Source organism: Periplaneta americana, chromosome 6, assembly GCF_040183065.1.
Source record: "Periplaneta americana isolate PAMFEO1 chromosome 6, P.americana_PAMFEO1_priV1, whole genome shotgun sequence".
In the NCBI taxonomy this organism is placed as follows: Eukaryota; Metazoa; Arthropoda; class Insecta; order Blattodea; family Blattidae; genus Periplaneta; species Periplaneta americana.
The window spans coordinates 83,282,714-83,303,246 of NC_091122.1; the positions used below are offsets into that span (position 1 = coordinate 83,282,714).

Sequence of the window (20,533 nt, forward strand, 5' to 3'; positions counted from 1 at the left end):
CGTAAAAGAGTACGGGATAAAATAATAGCCTATGTAATCATTTTAATTCTCGCTGATAGGTGACGTTCAGCGATGCTATTCACACGGCCAGAAAGTCGCGTCAGTTGTAGGCTTACTTTGTGAATAAGAGTAGAATGAGTCTAAGTCTAAGTTTTGAACTATGAGCCCTATGATGGTAATGAATGATATATTTAAGCAAATATTTTAATTAAATTATAAGGTATAATATCATATAATTTCTACTCATTTTCTTTAGTTAATCTCAGTTATCCTAATAGCCTGACAGCTTCTATTGCTGAAGTTTTGTCTTCTCCATAATACACGATCATAAATTGTAGGCACTGAAAACAAAGGAGACTGTTAGATTAAAAAAAAGTTTACACAAATCACGAGAAATATTTAAGGCGAATTATTCAGCAAGGAAAAGGAACCGTTGCAATTTTATTGGCATCAACATATCATTTACCATTACGCCCTAATGTCTGCAGTCACTATGTTTGTAGATTTGTCTACAAATTTTTAAATAGTAGGTCTAATCTTGGTATGTAATTATGGTTCAGCGAAATTCTTGTTAGATATTTGAAGAGCTTTTGTATCCCTCTAGATAGCCTGGACTTTATAATTTTATTCAAAAGGAACTAGATATAATTTTAAACTTCTATTATTGTATAGTAATGGAAAATCCGTATTTTTTGTGAGATTTTGATCCTTTTAAGTAATGTCACTGACACAGAAGAGCGCATAGGCCTAAGCATGTATTTATTTAAAATCAGAGTCATCTTCTCTGCAACGGTAGGCCTACTAATAAGTTTTATTTATTAGGTAAGTTAAGAGAATTATACAACCACAAATTCAAATTAACCTATTAGGCCTACATTTACTTACACACATTAAGGCCGGAAGATAGCGGGTTCGATTCCCGATGGAGGCATGGATTTTCTAAAATAGGCCTATTGATATACTTCTTCCAACACTGTATTATGGCCCTCGGGTTCATTCTTCCTTTAACAGAAATTAGTACCTATGAAAGTCATTTAAATTAATAGGGTGTAAAAAATGACAAAATGGTATTTGTGTGATGAATGTTACCTGGAACTTATAATAACTTAATACTCAGAACTAGTAATAAATAATTTAATATTAATGTGATGTATTTTGTATAATGTGGAAGCCAATGTAATATTTATTTAGTGTACAGTAACGTGACGAATCAGCCAGCCTCTACAATCTAAAGGAATGTGGAGTCATGTTTGCCCCGGGTGCCACAGACTTCAGATGCGGCCCTGAGGGCGATAGATATAGAAAATAAACTAGGCCTATTATAGATTTAAGCTAACTAGTTATAATTTATAGGGAACCGTAAAGAGAACACTGGACAGTAAACTAAGAAAGGAAACAAAACTAAAACTTTACAAGTCAATGGCAGTTTCGTCACTATTGTGTGGCAGTGAAACAATGATAGTTACAGTATATCATAGTTATACCAATAGAGAATAGACTATAAAAATACGCGCAGTAGGAACTCTCTTCTTACAAAATGTGGAAGGATGTTTAAGATTAGGAATGAAGAAATAGACGAATTAAACATAATGTGCAAGACAGAACAAAACAATACCAGAAAAAGTGGACAGAGCTTCTGAAGTGGATGGACAATGAAAGAATGGCGAAAAAAATGTTTCTAGATATTGATTAGGCCTATAAGCTGGCAAGGGGAGACAAGAAGTTAACGATCTCATAGAAGAACCCAAGTAACGACTTCGCCGTGACTAACAAGGTGACATAATCTCTGTTGAAAATGTTACAGTAATGCTACGTTACTGCACTTTATTAGATGTAATAACCTATAATGATTTTAAATAATTATTGATATATGGACGTAGCTATAATGATGTAGGCTTAGTATAATAATTATTAAATCCACCTAGGCCTATAGGCTATGTTATTATAACTTAATGGTCTGTAAAATAGTTTATATGCCTATTAGGAGGTATCCTTCACAGACGCTATACGTTATAGGCCTACTTATCTGTAGCGATCTTGACTGCTAGCTGTAATTGTTTACATTTAGTAGGCCTTTAATTTTAATACACAATAGGCCTAGTTTATATTATTACGACTTATGTATGGCAATTATTTAGCTAGATATTATCAAGTTCTTCAAATGTAACTTAAGCTTATGTCGCGTATTATTAAGCTAACTTACACACTAATGGCCTAAAATATTAATAGTTATAAAAGTAGGCCAACACTATCTATTTCATTAGATAGGCCCTAAGCCTCAATTTTTAAGACATTTTTTATGATGTCAAGTTATAAATATACTTAATGTTAATATACATCATTTTGTTAAAAATGAACGTTGTAGGGCCTAAAGATGCATTTTTATATAGGAATAGACTAATTCTTAGGAAAATAATATTTTATTAGAATGAAACGTAGACCTAGGCTATGTGTAATGTGTTTGTAACTATTAATTTAAGTTAATAGTTTTTGCATATGTCTACTGTTCTCTTGTTTTTATTAAGTATAATTTCAATAGGCCTATTACTTCTAACGTTTCAGTATTGCTTGTCAAATATTGTGTGTAAATGAAATTAATAAAATAAAATATTTGCTCTTAGAAAAAAACAGACTAACGAACAGAATGTGTCAACTGTAGAGGACATCCGTTTGTATTAAAAAAAAAACATGTGTCAGATGCTGTGGAATTAGGAATAACATAAGTTAGGCGAAACAGAATGGATTTAATCTACAGACTTCACATAAGAAACACAGTTGTTTTATTCTGTATTAATCTTATTAAACATTTCTGTGTCCATATTTAAATTTACTATAGGTAATAGGCAAAGGGGGTCATAATAGGCCTAAGTATAATTACATTGCAGCTTATATTTTATAATCACTAAGAAAATGTGCAAATGTATTTTTATAGGCGTATAAGCATGTCTGTATTCGTTAGAAATAAAGTTAAGTTTATGTAATGCACTTTATGTAGAGGTCTCATATGAAAATAAAATTCATTTGATATTCTATGACTTTATTTCCTAACTTTGCATTATGCTATGTGCATGTATTTAAGTTGTAATTCTCAGAAAGTTTTGGTGTAATATAAAATCTAGCCTAGCAGGTCTATGCTACAGACAGATAGGCCTAACATCGAATATGCCTGTAGGCCTACGAAGAATATGAGTCTTGGATAAAGAATATTGAAGATAATTGGAACAAGAAAATAAGAAAAAGTGGGTTTTATAGGCTTAATGATACCCTCTTAAAATATTTAAATGGTCTAATTTCTGTCACCACTCTTATTAATGATAATAATAAGAACCTAATAATAATAACAATAATAATAATAATAATAATAATAATAATAATAATAATAAATAATAATAATTTCAGTAAAAAATTTGTCATTTAACTGTGTCTACGGAGAATAAATCCTAGGCTTATTGAACGTTCTGTGCATACAGGCATTTAGGCTATCCTTGATAGCAAAACCGGACAAGTCTAAAATTCAAATTTTGAGCATAGCATGCCTACAGTTATCTTCACTTTATTTCAAGTAACATCTATTTAGGCCTACATAACACGCTTCTACAAAAACAGGATTTGTATTCTTGAATGAGTGTTTGAAAATGTAGCGTTTCTGCAAAAAGGGGATTAGTCCAACATCTTTCTAGCAAAAGGCAGACAAGTCACAAACTTATCCGGTTCTTGTTAGAAAATATCAAGAAGATGGCATTAGTGCTGTCTTCATTTGTTTCATCGTCATATTAGCTCTTATTGTCGGTGTTATCGGTTAAATATTTCGTTTTACAAATGAATGATCATCAAAATGAACCAGATCCAAATATGCAATAACCAAAGAAGAGGAAGGAGAAAGAAAAGAAGGAAGACAAAATAAGAAATGCCAAAGTTGAAGGTGAAGAATATCAAAATCATGTTGGGAAACTGATTCCAAGACGTGTGAAAACAGCTATAATAAATATTTATAAGCATAGTTTATTAAGTTATGTTGTTATTTTTCAGGAGGCCTACTTGATATACCTGATGTGCCAAGAATTCAAAGATTGACGGACACAAATTTAAAAAGAGAAAAATATAGGCTAAATATAATATTGTTTTTCTTGTTCAGGAACTCATTCCAACACTAAGTTTTAATTTAATAGAACACTTACAAAGTATTTATTTGTATGTTGATACAGTTGACAATATGAATGAAATATGATTTCATATATTTTTTCTCAATTAGCCTAATGTGTGTAGTTATAAAATATTTTGAAAGAAGTGGACATGTCCAATTTTTTATTTATTTATTTATTTTTTTTCAAATACCTATATAAAATATGTCACATGATTATATTGTATGAGAAACGTGATGGACAGTTTTCTTCGTTTTCTGAAAAAATAATATTTTGGACTTGTTCGGCTTTTGATATCAACACTTCAATTGATTGTGCACCTCTGAATCGGTAATTTTGCTTTCTCTTGTTAGACTATCTCCTATCTCATTTATTGTTGCTTATTGATGTGTATTTATATATGAATAAACTTATTTTAGGAAGATATAATGTATAGGTATACATTTGTATTTTTTTCTGATAAATTGAATAGAACTAATATATTTTTTACTTCATCTGCTGAAGTAACACCATCTCAGAAAGTAAGATATTTATTATTTTATTATTGATTACCTTTAGGTCCTTATATCTTATCTGAAACTTTACAACAATCTTTGTTACTAGTTACAGTGTTACGTTGTAAAAGCTTCCGTTTTCCGTTATTAAAACAACAGTAATAGGCCTAGCTACCCATTCTCATTACAATTATAATGAAAGACGGATATAGCCCTATACGTCTGTCTTTGTTTTCACTGTTTGAAGACATAACACAAAATTAACTCTATTCAAAGTTCCGTTATGCTACTCGTTAGATTGCGTTCTTGTAGACTATAAAACTCAAGCTTATGAGTACGACAATTATTTAATCATCTGCCAGTAAGTTGCAGGTGTAGTCATTTTGATACGTCAGTCATTATGGAGATGAGATTTTCTAGTAAAATGTTGTTTGAATTAAAAGACAGGGATCAACAAAGTTCAAACAAAGTTGTCAAACATTGGTTTTGTGGATGTCTCTCAGTAATGTGTATTACACCAGGTGTGTACAGATGATTGGTTTACGCTCATACCGTTAAATTAACGGGTAAAATACAAACATACATTTTTACTCTATAGGCTAGGTACATCCATTTTTGAAGTCAACAAACAAGCTTTAATAACATTTCCTACAAGTAAAAGACTTAAGGTCTGGATAGTTTATATAGGCCCCTCACAACGTCCAGTTATTCATACAAACAACTTTGAAAACTAGACGTCCGTCGTGGTATAGAATTTCGAGGAGTACTCAACAGTAAGGCTTATGGTCGGTCCAACTACCTGTGGGCTTGCGTTTGTTTACCTACGCAGCGTCAGAGTTGTGCTCTCGGTATGACTACATACTTTGGTCATCCTATCATCATACAGAGCTGAAACCACTGGTTGCAGGGGGTGTAGGAGGAAGGGTGAGGGTTGGAACAGATGAAAAACTGCCAGCACCAGGCCTCAATAGTTTCGTCGCATGGCACCTCACCTAGGCCTTCTCTGTAACCTACAGAACGGCACAAGGCAACCCATTAAATATTATAATATACAGACCTATACGCTATATTTTGGAAGTATGGCTGCTCTGTAAAATGTGTTGTGAAAGAGAGCGAATTTAAAAAAGGGTGGTTTGAATGGCGTCAGAGAGAGAGAGAGAGGGAGAATGTTTGGTGGGAGGAATTATAAAATCAGTCCGAGAGAAATTAGCATGCCTTTCAACAATAAAATGCAAACTGACCAATTGCTGCGATGGTAGTACAAAGATGGCGGCGTGCGAAGACTGTGTGGTGCGGGCAGCATAATGGCCGACAATCGATACTTGGAGCTCCGTGCTCGTGGCCGCCATGATGGAGACCCCTCCCACTAAAACTCATTTGTTTTTATATTGTACTCCACTTTTTCAACGCCCCTCTTGCAGACCCTGGGCAATGTTACAAGAGAGAAGGGGTAATGAGATGCAGACAGAGAATGGCCGCCCGGGCGAGGGAGCCACATAATAAATGCCGGTACTTTATTCCGATCTCAACCCCTGCATCCCTGCTTCTCTGTCTTTCTCTTGCTGGGCCGAACGGGAATTTTTTGTAGTTAGAAGGGGAGGAGCGAAACTCCGTACGGGGGGAAAGAGGAGGATTAACAGGAGGAGCGAAAAATTGTAAAGACATATAAAAAGGCAGAAGGGGTGGAGCCTAGTGAAGGATTGGTAGAAAGATCCCGCCCAGAGGGGGAGAAAGAGGCAAAAGGGAAGTACAGAGTGTAACTTCCAATGAAAAAAGGGAGAGAAAAAACCAACCCCTTCTCTGTCCGTCCCCTGGGTGGAGTCCCGGATATCTAGGGTTACAAATAGGGAGGCGGAGACGACCGCAACAAAGAAGTTAGAAGACAACACCTCATTTTTTCAAGGCTCTTAACCTCCTCGTTTCTCCCCGCTCTCGCACAAAAGCGAACACCCTCCTCTTTCCACCCAGATCACGCCAGTACCGTAATTGCGCTTTCAACCGACAGAGAACGACACAACACATTCGGATGGGCAAGACGAAGAGGGAATCAAAATAAACGTGGTAGAATATTTTACCCTTTTTTATCTGGTTTTGTGGCAAAACCCTTCTTTTCGACCGTTCCTAATTTGAAACTATAGGCCACGCAGCCTACGTTCAGTTTTTCCCTTCGTCCGAGAGGTTACCTCTCTTTCTCTCTGTCTCACGCACACACGTTACAAACCGAAAACAATTTAAACCAGGAAAAAGTGCAAATTCTTCATTGGCCGGAACTCTGTAAGATATATATATATAGTCTAATATATAATATATATAACTTATATGTAATGTGTATATATAAATAAATAGGCATAATATGTATACATATATAGGTCACTTTATCATTACCGTCCAATCGGTATCTACCAAATATTACATATAATAATAATAATAATAATAATAATAATAATAATAATAATAATAATGATTTATTTTAGCTGGCAGAGTTAAGGCCGTAAGGCCTTCTCTTCCACTCAACCAGCAAAAAGTGTATATACATATGCATGAACTTACAAAGAATCCAACAATTTGATTGAGATGAGAGTTACATGTATACAAAAGTTATTTACAAATTAAACAACAAAATACTATGAACTATTAATTAAACACTGAAATAAACTGTGTAGCAGAATTAAACTAAAATACATAGAATGTTAATATATTTCAAATAATATTAGATAATAGAAAGAGATTATTACGAGACAATTAAAATACAGCACAATCAGGATGATGTCTAAAGAAAAAAGTAACAATGTAGTCAGTGATAGTTTAAATCAGTATGATTGGAGTGAAATGCTAATAAGGTTATCTTTTAAGCTGTTCTTAAAGGTATTTATTGTCTTGCAGCCCCTAATACTTTGTGACAAGGAATTCCATTGACGCGAGGTGGATATTGTAAAAGATGATGAATAACAAGATGTTCTATGAAGAGGTATACTTAGCGTGCCACAGATAAGTGATCTGGTATTTACGTCGTGGTTAGAGTATAGATAAGAGAAACGAGACGAAAGGTAATTTGGTGTTGAAGTGTGCAGAATTCGAAAGAGTAAAGACAAAGAGTGTAAAGTTCTACGTTCTTTAAGTCGGAGCCACGAGAGACTTGCGAAGGACGGTGATATGTGATCATACCGTCGGATGTTGCACACGTATCTGACGCACATATTCTGAGCTCGCTGTAACTTGACTGACAATTCAGAACTTAGGTCACTTAACAAAACGTCACAATAATCGAAGTGCGGCGTTACTAGGGTTTGCACTAGGGTAAGTTTTAGTTGCTGGGGCAAGAAGTTTCTCAAGCGACTCAAACAGTGAATGGAGGAACGGCATGTACGTGTAAATAAAACTTATTCTTAATTACATTCTTTAATTATTTTTTATTCAGATGAGCCTGTATAAATATAAAATCTAGAACTATAAGTTAAGTCTGGAAAATCTTCTGGAATTATCATAGAATTAGATTAGAAATATTCTTTCGTTTGGTCGTTTGTCTTTCCAAAATGTAGGCCTACTTGAAAAACAGTAGACTATAAACTGCATTATCTCTGACCAGGTTGGTATAATAGGCTTATCTTAAGTAAGAAATCTTGGCCATTGTCACTAAAATGAATAATTTCTTTTAGTAATATAGGCTATTATCGATGACCAAGAAGTGATAACTCGTACTCCTATCTATAAAAATGGACATTTAGTTTAACTACATTATTAATTAGGCTAGTTTAACTACATTATTATTATGTTCACATAATTAATTGGACAGTTAGGCATAAATAATATTTTGTCCTCGAGTAGAAGATCCTGCCAAGCAGAACTACTGTATAGGCGTGTCTCTTTTGAGAAAAACTACCTAATTTTTAAAACAAATTTTTTATTCACCTGTAAATTTACATATAAGAGGTAAGTCTATCATTTCTTTGCCAACGTTATGTAGGACCTACAGTACAATTGTCACTTTCAGTCTTGTATTTAGGCAGCCTTATATGGACATAATTTTCTTAGCTGTAATCTCTCATAAAAAAACTCTAATAGGCTATTTACAGCTACTGCGTATTAATTTGAATGCTTGCACATGAATAATGATTAGTTACTGGAACTGTATAACCTAAATTTCTTTAATCACAAAGACAGCCTTTTGAAATACTGTAGAAGCATAGCCTCCTGAGTGTTGAGAGCAGACAATAGCATAGATCTACTATGCTATATTTCATACATAGCTATGACATAGCCTACTTGCTAAGTTGTATGTGCAGAGACCCAAGAATGGTAGCCTCTAATATATCTGCATTTGTGTCCTAACTGTAACCTGCAGAATTTTTTCAACATTTTCCTCAAGTCAGTGACTTTTTTTTTATTGTAGAATTATACTGAACTTTAAAAAATAAAACAATGTCTTAGGACTCAGGAGGATAATTTAAAAAAAAATTGGAGATTACGCCAATGTTTTTAATATATTAGGAAGCACAACAATTAAGAAATAGGCCTAAGCATAAGTTAGGTCTATGCGAATAACATGGACAGATGCATATTTTATTGTAGGTTACATGGCAGAAAAGTATAAAATTAACAAGTACAAAACGTTTAACCAAAGGTCCCGGGTTCGATACCCGGCCTCGGAACAATTTTTCCCTCGAAATTATTAAAATCAACTTTACAGGGAGTTAAAGCTCGATTTGTATAAAATTAACGTCAAGAAAACAAATATCTGTTAATAAAATAGGCCTACTGAATTTCTTTTACAGTTCCGGTATTATCCCAATTATTACAGATAGCCTACTATTAAAGTGCACACTGTTCCAAGTGGATCCCAACTATTAGGCTAGATTAAGAGTTTTAAGGTTTCTGCTATCTTGAAAATGACTGAATCTGAGGAAAATAGGGAGTATGCTAATTGTATGAAACTTATTACTAAAATAAATAACTTACTTGTTCTGAATTTTTCACCGGAATTCACATAAAAAATAAATTGTGTAATAGTTTTAGGTAGCTAGAATGTTAGGGGAGGTCGGAGCAAGTTCGGCACGTTAAGCTAAACACTCACATAAGTACAATAAAAAGACAATTTATGTTTTGAACTCTTAATGATAAATACATTTGATAGCCTATATTTATATTGTGTATATGGATCAGAATTTACAAAAAAGTGAAGCATTGAATTAAAAACAAAAATAAATTAAAGACGCTACATTTACCGAAGTTGCCCCGCGCTCTGGGGCAACTTCGTCAGTATTTGTATCCTCAACAAAATAGCTTATATCCGAGTTCAGATTTCATTTACAACATAACGAACTCTCATAGGACTAAATTTAATATCTGAACATATCACAAATGAAGTGTCCAAATAAATTTTGCATGTCTGTACATGTTCATATGTCCATCGTATGTGTGGCTAATCTTTGTTTAGACACTTTGTTGACTTCATGAAAGCCTCAAGTCAGGCAGATCCAGCCATCTTCTGGTTTGTGTTGAAAGGATGCTCTATATGATTGGATTCTGCGAATCCGAAGGCTAATCTTCGAAATCCCACTCTAGACGTTCCGAAAAACATTTTCTGCAGATTGATTGCATGCTGCTTCAAATTTTCAGCCATATCTGAAGCAAACACTCTTTTAAACCTGACTTTATTTTATACACATGATGCTGAAAGATCTACTTTCAGCGAATACTGAAGTGTAGTTCATGGCACTCCATAATTTTTTCGGCAGATGTCATGCTTAGCTTCTCTTATTATGCTCACACAGAGCTTTCTTGAGTGCGTTCTGGTCATATTTATTTTCAGTTTTCCACTTGTAATTTAGAACCATTTAACCGGTAATAAATAGGCAACTAAAGTGTACGAGGGTCACTCCAAAAATAATGCACAATATTTTTTAATTTTATTTTTTATTGTACACCTTTGCAATTTACGGAGTTCATAGATACGACCTTCCCGTTTGTATTCATTTTTGATTTAAGTCGTTCTCGTTAGTGGCTCCATGATAGCTCTCCTTCAAGATGGTTGCTGTACTTGACATTCGTCAGAAGCAACGTGCTGTTATCGAGTTCCTGTGCTGTGAAATCGAGACTGTGGGAAAAATTCACAAGAGGTTGAAAAAGGTGTATGGAGATGCAGCTGTCGATTGCAGTACGGTTAGTCGCTGGGCAAACAGATTATCTGGTGAAAGAGGACAAGCCAATATTCGGGATACTCCTCGCAGCGGCAGACCCTGCACTGCACGAAGTCCTGATAATGTGCAGCGTTTTGACAACATGGTTGTGGCTGACAAACGAGTAACAGTGAAAGAATTGTCACTCCAAGGTTTGTGCCAGGTGGGTTCCGAAGATGTTGACAGAAGCCCACAAAGGAACCCGAAAAATAGTGTTCAGGGAACTTTTGGACAAGTATGAGAATGGTGGAGATGACTTTCTTGCAAGAATTGTAAAAGGAGGTGAAACATGGCTCCACCATTTTCAACCGGAGACAAAGACGCAGACAATGGAGTGGCATCATGCTAATTCACCAAAGCAAAAGAAATTTAAAACTGCCCTTCAGCAGAAAAAGTTATGGCTACTGTGTTTTGCAATTCAGAAGGGCTCTTGCTTGTGGACATCATGCCACAGGAAACCACCATTAATTCCGACGTGTATGTGGCAACTTTCAAGAAACTTCAAGCTCGACTGAGCCGTGTTCGACCACATTAGGAGAAGCAGGATGTTCTGCTATTGCACGACAACACACGGTCACATGTCAGTCACAAGATCACAGACCAGATTAGAAAACTTGGATGGGCAACACTGAAACATCCGCCTTACAGTCCTGATCTGACACCATGCGATTATCATCTCTTTGGTAAACTGAAGGAATCTCTTCGCGGAATGAGTTTTGAAGATGACGACTCCCTCGTGCACGCTGCTAAAGAGTGGCTCAAACGGGTGGTTCAGACTTTTATCGTGTAGATATACAGGCCCTTGTTCCAATGTGGAGTAAGGCAGTTTAAAGGGACAGGGATTATGTGGAAAAGTGACGTTTTGTTCCTAAAGGATGTATCTACGTTCTGTGAAAATAGTTTAGCTATAGGATAAAATGTAATTTTCAAATATTGTGCATTACTTTTGGAGTGACCTTCGAATAATTGCTTTAAATTACTTTAAATGTTATAATTACTTATTTCATATACTAGTTAACAAACAATACAGAAACACTATTCTCTTCCTCTTTTTCATAGGGCAAGATCGGCAGCTTATTAATCAGTACCCTTACTAGGGGCTTGCAACCAGCTTGCCAAGCTCATAGCCTAATACAGATTTAGTCGTTCAAAATAATGATGCCACTCACTAATATCGTCAATGTTATCGTTACGGGTTCTTTAAGACATTCAATATCATAATTACAATAAGCCATGAGTTAAAAAAATATATTTACCTGTCAGATCTGCAACTATCTCTCCATACCACACAAGCGTTATTCACAGCAAGAGGCCATGTTTTCTCAATATACTACCCTCTGAACAAGCCCTTATTTGCTCAGGTCTTCGAAACAAATGCTATGACGAAGTTGCCCCTAATGCCGAACTTGCCCCGATCTCCCCTAAGGATTACAATATCTCGAAAAGATATTATACAGGAATTATGTACAGTAAAAGAGAACAATTTTACTGAAATTGCCTAATAACAATGACGTTAATTAAAATTTTTACTCCCAGATTCACCCACAAATTAAATTGTAAAAATACTAAATAATGATTTTACATAATGCAATACTTCGTTTTATAAACGCGCATTAAAAATGTTTAAAAGTATAGAATAAAAAATACCCTACAACGAAATTATGAAAATTAACTTAATCTATAGGCCTATACAGTAGCCTATTCGGTGGCACAAGCAAGTGTTACATTTTCAGATTAAGGCCCATATGAAAATTGAATTGTAAATTACTAAAAGTAAAGCTGCTACAATATCTTAAATAATTTATTGTGGTTCTATAGATAGCCTATATAGGTCTACCGAATCTAAGAAAATAAGAAGTAAGAGGATTTTTCCGACATGTAGACTAGGTCTATCCAATAATGAAAATGAAGTTCATAAAAGTTGTTTATAAATCCCATTTAATTGCTTCAAAGTAGCTAATTGATTTAATATTTTAAGTAAGTAGACCTATTAACTTATATTAAAGTCATTTTATATAGGACCTAGGCCTACATTTTAAGCTGCCTATGCATGAAAAAATTAAGTAAATTACAGCTATTGTATGAAAGTTCTAGCCTATTATATTATATTATATTATATTATATTATATTATATTATATTATATTATATTATATTATATTATATTATATTATATTATAATTGCAAAATTGAAATAAAAGAAGAAGAACGGAAATCAATTTAGCTTATGAACACATTTGTAAGGCCTGTTTCTGTGACCACTAGAAAACGCCGATATCATTTATAATATGATAATCCTATTTAAGACTCGACGAATTGAGTCTATTGTGACAGAAATGCTTCAATAATTCAAGACACGAATAATATAGCCTGCCTACTGTCAAGTAGCCTACGTATATAAAAAATTACTTAAATAATTTTAAGAAAAGGCCTATGCCTATTTAATTTTATGTTATTTTACTGACAGTCAATAGTCAAATTACGAAATAAGGACCTATAGACTTTCGGAATAGGCATTGATTATAGAATACTGTTAACTGTCTACAATGAAATATTAATTAATCTACGTACATTTATGAAATATATACGTACTTAATTTATTAAGTTTATATTATTAGCAATTTCACTAGCTATAGTCATTTTTCTACATATTAGGTCTACTGAATTGTAATGTTATGAATAATAATTTAATTAACTAATATTTTAATAACATTTTCGGTAATAGGCGACTTAAAATTTTACATTTGAATACTAGGAAATTAATTTTTTTATTTATGTCACCATGCTTGCTGGCATTTTTGTAATTATGTAGAATTATACACTGGAAAAGTTAATTATTCATTTTAGCAAATGTTAATGCTCATTCCACTATTTTCTCACACTCTCAACAATGATTAGGATACTATTTATCTTTGAAATATTAATTGATAGCTATTTTATGAAGTTACCAAAACTGTTAGCCTATATAGGCTAGTTTTTAAACAAAATTAACTTTCGTCAAGCTTAACATAGAATGAATAGAAGATTGGAAACTGTTTCTTCCTTCTCGCGAAAGGAGTTTTGTAAATTGGATTATTCACCTGTAGCCTACTCTATAGAATTATTGTTGTCACTTCTCAATAGGGGTAAAAACTTAGGTTTACGTTTTTTAATATCTTGCAATTTTTTATTACCGTAAGTTATAATTTATGTAGTACAAAAATTAATCGTAAATAAATAGGCCTACGTCTTAGGTAAAATCCTTAATGTCATAATGACTACAGGTAGCCTAACTTATATAGGCTACTAGAGACGTATGCATCTTACCATATTCTGACTCATAGGTTATTATTCTTTTAGAGATTTATAGGTCTGGTTAGTTTATGTTATATTCAAACAGGTCTAGGAACTAAAAGGCCTACAAATACAGCCAATTAATTACAATTAAAATTCAAAAAGTTTCAGAGTTTCTCCAAATATCTTCGCCTTCAATAAAGCAATTTAGGGCTATAATAATAATAATAATAATAATAATAATAATAATAATAATAATAATAATAATAATAATAATATAATGTAATATAATATAATATAATATAATATAATATAATATAATATAATATAATATAATATAATATAATATAATATAATAGTAAACAACTACAAGTGTCGATAATATAATAAACCTGTTTTTCAAAGTTCAATTCAATAGAGTACTATAAGTGAATGTTGTAAATTTGATTTAATTTAAATAGGCCTATGAGCAGAACAATTTATTGTAATTAGTCTATATGTTATATATTAAAATATATAAAACTTACCCATGTCAACCTGGCGAATTGAAAGCATTTTCATCCTTTGCTCATAACAAAGATGTAAAAACATCATTTGTTCCGGTATCTACTGTAAAACCAAAAATTAATTAAATACAGAACATAGTCTAACCAACTGAACAACATTTTTATCTTTGCAAATCTACATTCGTTATTTTAAACTAATAGGCTACAGAACAATCTCGTTAATTCGCACTAATTGAAGGATAAGCCTTCCGAATTAACGAAAGTCCGGATTAACTTGAACAATCTGGAATAACGGTATAAAGTGCATTAAAATTCCAGTTTTACAGCACAAAACACCTCTATTATACAGTCAAGGCATAATATAAACTACATAAAGCAGTGCAAATTACTGAGATATTCTAGTAAATGTGACATTCGAGTGAGAGTGGCGAATAGATTATTAGTGAAGAAAATAGACTAAACTCTAAAGTGACGCAACAGAATAGGCCCTAGGCTATATAGGCCTATTGGTATTTTAAATCAATTTCTGCAGTAAGCATTTCGAGCGATATAGAGCCAGGTCCGTCGGGCACATAACTTAATCATAATTGTTATCATATATGTACTGGATTTTTTGGTTGTCCGGATTAAATGAAGTCCGGATTAATAAGGTTTTACTGTATTAAACTTAATTCTTTATTGAACATAGTGTGACCATTTTACTGGCTTCGAAGTATTTTCAAAATGGTTTATGATAGCCTATAAACTTTTGCGGCATTTATGCCTAGCCTATATGTAGATCTTATGTTCTACTATTTATATAACTCACATTTTAAAATGTAGACCTAGCGGCCAATCGCAAGCAATTGGATTGTTAAACAGTGATAATGCAGCAATAATAGAGTGAAACTAGCAGGTAAGACTAATGTACTGGGAAGGAAGATGCAAAGCAAGAGAAATTTTAACAAATCTCACAGCCATCTAACCTCTCGAGGATCGAGTACTGGTTGGAGGTCTACTCTTGTAATAAATTTTCACCCATTTTAGACAATGTTTTATAATACATTTTGCAGTTTCATTACTTTTAGAAAATAGTTGAAAATGATTAACAATTATTATTTATTAGAACTAAGATTTGTACGCAAAAGTAACTTGACTTAAAATAGGCAAAAATCATAGGTTAAGTTACTATTTAAAATTACGGTAGTTAACAGTTTTACAAGAATGTGATTTTGCACATAAATTAATATTTTATGATAAATATTTTCAAGCAATTTTCCTCCTTTTACAAGAAAATTGATACAACTCAATTAAAAAAAAAACAGAATTAAGGTTACAGAGAAAGCAGCATCTTATTCTACGGAAAATTTTGCTGAAAGGTAAAGCTCGAAGTCAATACAGTAGGCCTACTTGATATTTAGGAGAACAAGGTGACAGTTATATTTTGTATTTGTTATTTGTGAATTCCATAACGCCTCGTAAAGCTGAAAAAATAGTTTCATTATATAAAGTATTCTTCAATAAGAAGCTAGCAGTTAGCATAGTCTACACCAAGAAAAGTATTAGAACGCATTTAATTTACTACACTAACTAAGCGAGCAAAAAAATAAGGTTAATGTATAGACTCGATGTCAATCTTATTGCAGTTTTGTTACTTAGGTCTATTTGATGATTATGGTGAATAGGCCTACTTCAATAAATTTTGTTTGTACGACTATATTTCCACACATGTGTAATTTAATACTTACATAGGGTGTTTAGGGACATCTCGACACGCTAAGGAAAAGTGTTAATTTTGGGATTATAATGCAAGTTTTATTCTATTTTTTCCCCAATATGTATGGAGATGTGTTCCGTATACAGGTCACATCTGGTGCCAATGTGATCATTTTATATCACTATTTAAAATGCCTATTTAAAAAAAAAATACAAATTGATGCCGAAGTGTCGACTTTACCCACAATGGAAGAGATTTCGACATAACATAGTATGACAAACATAGGAAACACCTTTAAAACCCAACATTTACAACACAAATTTTGCTCCTCAAATATAAATATTCCTATTTTATAATAACTTACTCTTAGTCGCGTTGTACACATGTGAATTTTTCATAGGTGCCATTTTCAACAAATGGCTCATGAAACCATTTTTGGCATACTCAAACACAATGAATACAAAGTTCTCTAGCATTGTCATCGTAGTAATACTCACTACGCGCAGCACAATAGGTTTTTTGGATTTTCCAGATTGTTTGATAAAATAGCTTCTTCCCGTGCATGCCAATTAATAGATGGCTCCTTCCTGTGGGAAAGCCTAACTTTTTTTTGCTGTTTACTATCATTAAGATATTTCCTATAGTTTTTAGATGTTATTACGTCTGAGCCTTCAGGTTTCTTACTCTTTTGTTACCAGATGGAAGTGTTAGCAGCGGAACTGGCGACAGTTCTTCCTTTTACAGATGCTGTCTGTGGTGTTCTTGGGGCAGTGATAATGTCTTCTCTTCAATGTGAATTTCACATCAATTTTCGGCTAAGACCAGATCGTACTCAAGCATGTTATCCTGCAGTAGCCTACGTCAGGATGTCAATTCTCTTACGACAATAGGCCTAAGTTAATTGTTATTACATGTAGCCGAACTAATTGATCTTCCATGTTTATATCGAGAGTTGTGCTTTTTCCTATTTGTCCGATATCAATCAAATTTAAAATATAAAGTTTAATTAAGATAGGTTCAATGGAAGATGAGTAGCTTCATACATGCAGGCAGACATACAGATAGAAAAAAACAGACTGACAAAGTGAAACTAAAAAGCTCTATGAAGGATTGCGAACTCTCCTAAGATTTTGATAGAGACAGCCCTAAGTCATCTAAGAAGGGCGTCAGACGAAATCAGGGAGAACTCAACACATGTCGAGATAAGTATCTCCAAAACGCAGTTTCGAAATCTCCCCGAGTTAGACCGTCATTCAAAAGATGATGGCACACCCGAAACAAAGATAATTGAAGGGTTCAGAACCATAGTGGGCCAAGCGCCATTTACTAAAACCTTAGAAAATAAATGAAGTTATTACCATAATTCAATGGAAACATATAGCAAGTAATTATAAAATATACACATTAAAACTAAATGATATGTAAATCTTCATTAAATTATGGTATTCACGTAACTTTAACCTTTGCTTTCTCCGTTTTTAATAAATGGCGCTTGGCCCACCATGGCTCTGAATCCTTCAATTGTTCGAGGGTAATCATTTCGGCTCCTTTACTAACCTATAAAATGTATATGAAGCAATTTGTGCATCTGCTATTATCACGGATATCCAGTCAAAGGACAATAAACTAAAGATAGTATGCTATATTTCATGACCGAAAAGAAAAGTGTAACGTACAGTTATTGTGTTTATTGACTTTTGTAAACGTAAAACACAAGCTGAAACAACGAGATTCACTTACACAGTGATTACACACACAGTCAATACAGATCTTTTGTACTTCGAACTTTTTTCACTAGGAACAGTGGTCACAATGTCTACTTTTAAAAAATTGTCGATATCTTCCAAAACGACACTATATAACTTAGGCCTAACCCTATTCAGGCTACATTTTAGTTTGTAGTGTTAGGCCTATACATAGGATTTTTTTTACACAAAAGTAACTTATATGGGATATACTGTAGGCTACTACTTTCGGCAAGTCTCGTTCATATTCCTTCAAGTTACACAAAAGTAGCCGAAGTCTATAGGCCTAGGCTATGGGATATATTTTTGGTAAGTTTCTTTCTCCAAAGTTGGACTTCAATTTTAGCCTTATTAGTAGATTTCGCTCAAATATTAGATTTTAGCTGAGTAAAATAGGCTCTAGCATTAAAAATAGACCCTCAAATATATCTAAATTGATCTTTTATTCATCTTATTTAAAATTAATAAATGCACCTCATAGCTATTAGTTGAGTAGACCTATTAAATGTCTTGGTCAGCCTCTTGGAATAGTGGTTAGCGAAACTGTCTCCTAACCAAGTATTGGGTTCGATTCCCGACTCTGCCACGGGATTGCTCCTTGGTATGTATGGCTTAGGTTTAAGTTAAATTCATATGGATAGGATTATAATTGTAAGGAGGGAACTGGCGCACCCTATAAAAATTTGCTTTCAATGTCCCTTATGAGATCATCAGGGCTTGCTCATGACCCGATGGACTTAGGCTACATCCATTCATTAAGTGTCTTATAAAATTATATTCTTTGTGAATTGCTTTAAGCAATAGCATGGGACTAATTCCGTAGCTGTTTATAAAGGAGTACGCTACTCTTTAAAATGAAATAGAAATATAACATTATGAAAAAAAATCTAAAGCATTATTTTATTCCCTAAATTTTTATTAATATTCATCATTTTTATCCACATGTAGATCTACCTTTCATAATTTCACTCGGAATAACAATAAATCTTTGAGAGACGATTTATACTTTTTGTCTGTTACTAACAAGCTTGTAGCAGAAAATTGAAATCTTAACGTCTACTGTTTTCACGGCAACAATCTACTTCAATATTGAAATATTTTCACTGGAAAGTCACGTTTTCCCATTTTTTACATTCGGTGCTGCATTGAGATCGTTAAGTTCAGCTTTCTTGTAAAGAAACTGTTCTAGCTTCTCGAGTACTTTTTTCCATTTGGTTCGGGGGTTGAGCTAAGTTTCTACCTATCATGATCTAAAAGGTGAAGTTGCTCATATATTCGTTTGCCTACGCTTTTCAAAGAAGCAATCACAGCAACCAACAATATGAAATGTGACCTGATATGACCGACCTCGATGTGAATGAAGTTCTCCTTAAGAACGTTCTTAGTACAGGAAATAACAGGTTGCCTCATCTTCCAAAGAGGAAAAATTGTCTGTCACTTCAACAAAATGAAGTGGTTGATTTTCATCGTTACAAAGAAATAAAACGGAAAAGTTATATTAACTTATTTAAAATAAAACAGATTAAATTAGGTTCTAACGTCTATTAGGCATAAATTCTAGCTCAGAACAACAGATAATGGCAATATAAAAATATGACAAGAGTCTAAACTTATCTCAACCAAGGGCTTCAGTATAAACTAGCAAAAGATAACTTATTACGAAGTTATTATAGGCCTACTATACGTAATTTTAAGTTGTTTCAACAGTGTGGTGAAATATACAATAGTGAAATATGCATTTAATGAAACCAATAAATAGCCTCTAAACGTTGGAGAATTGTAATAAAATTAATTATTTGGGACATACCTATTACTTACTTACTTACAAATAGCTTTTAAGAAACCGTCACATAAGCCCACCATCGGTCCCTATCCTATGCAAGATTAATCCAGTCTCTACCATCATATCTCACCTCCTTCAAATTCATTTTTATATTATCTTTCCATCTACGTATCGGCCTCCTCAAAGGTCTTTTTCCCTCCAGCCTTCTAACTAGCACTTTATATGTATTTCTGGATTCGCCCATACGTGCTACCGACATACCTATTCTCTTTATTTTTAAAATGTGTAATTAAAAGCATGTTTACACATAAGACACACAAAATTGTATGATTATTATGTAATTAACCACGAAGGAAGTCCATTAAGACATGTGATTTACCTCCTATTTACTAGCTTAATTTAGTATTGAAAGTCAACAGATATAATCATTTAAAATGAAACCAACGCATTAATTATCTTTGTAATAAATTACGTAAAATAATATATTATTTTGTTTTATTGAAGAATTACTTGTCAATAAGTTTATTACGCACAATATACTTAATTTTATTTCAATCGGTAATTATGTATGGAATTATAAGATGGGGTAGCTTATTTAAAAACAATTTAAATCTACTTTATTTATTACAGAAAAAGAATAATTAAAATATCTCTTCATAAACCTATTGATTTTCCATCTCAAAAATTGTTTTTAGACTTTAACGTTCTTAAAATGAGACA

The 20,533-nt window shown here is 33.2% G+C and overlaps 1 long non-coding RNA gene across 3 annotated transcripts in view; it reads right to left on the minus strand.

The window, feature by feature from the left end:
• The window catches only part of LOC138701466 (uncharacterized), a 511,465-nt gene that overhangs the window by 109,515 nt on the left and 381,417 nt on the right, over nucleotides 1-20,533 (minus strand). For 2 of the 3 annotated variants that reach the window (XR_011332594.1, XR_011332596.1), the window contains exon 5: nucleotides 14,611-14,692. The exons of the other annotated variant lie outside the window; for it this stretch is intronic. This is a non-coding gene — a long non-coding RNA (uncharacterized lncRNA). The remainder of the gene's footprint in view (nucleotides 1-14,610; nucleotides 14,693-20,533) is intronic. 3 annotated transcript variants of the gene reach the window in all.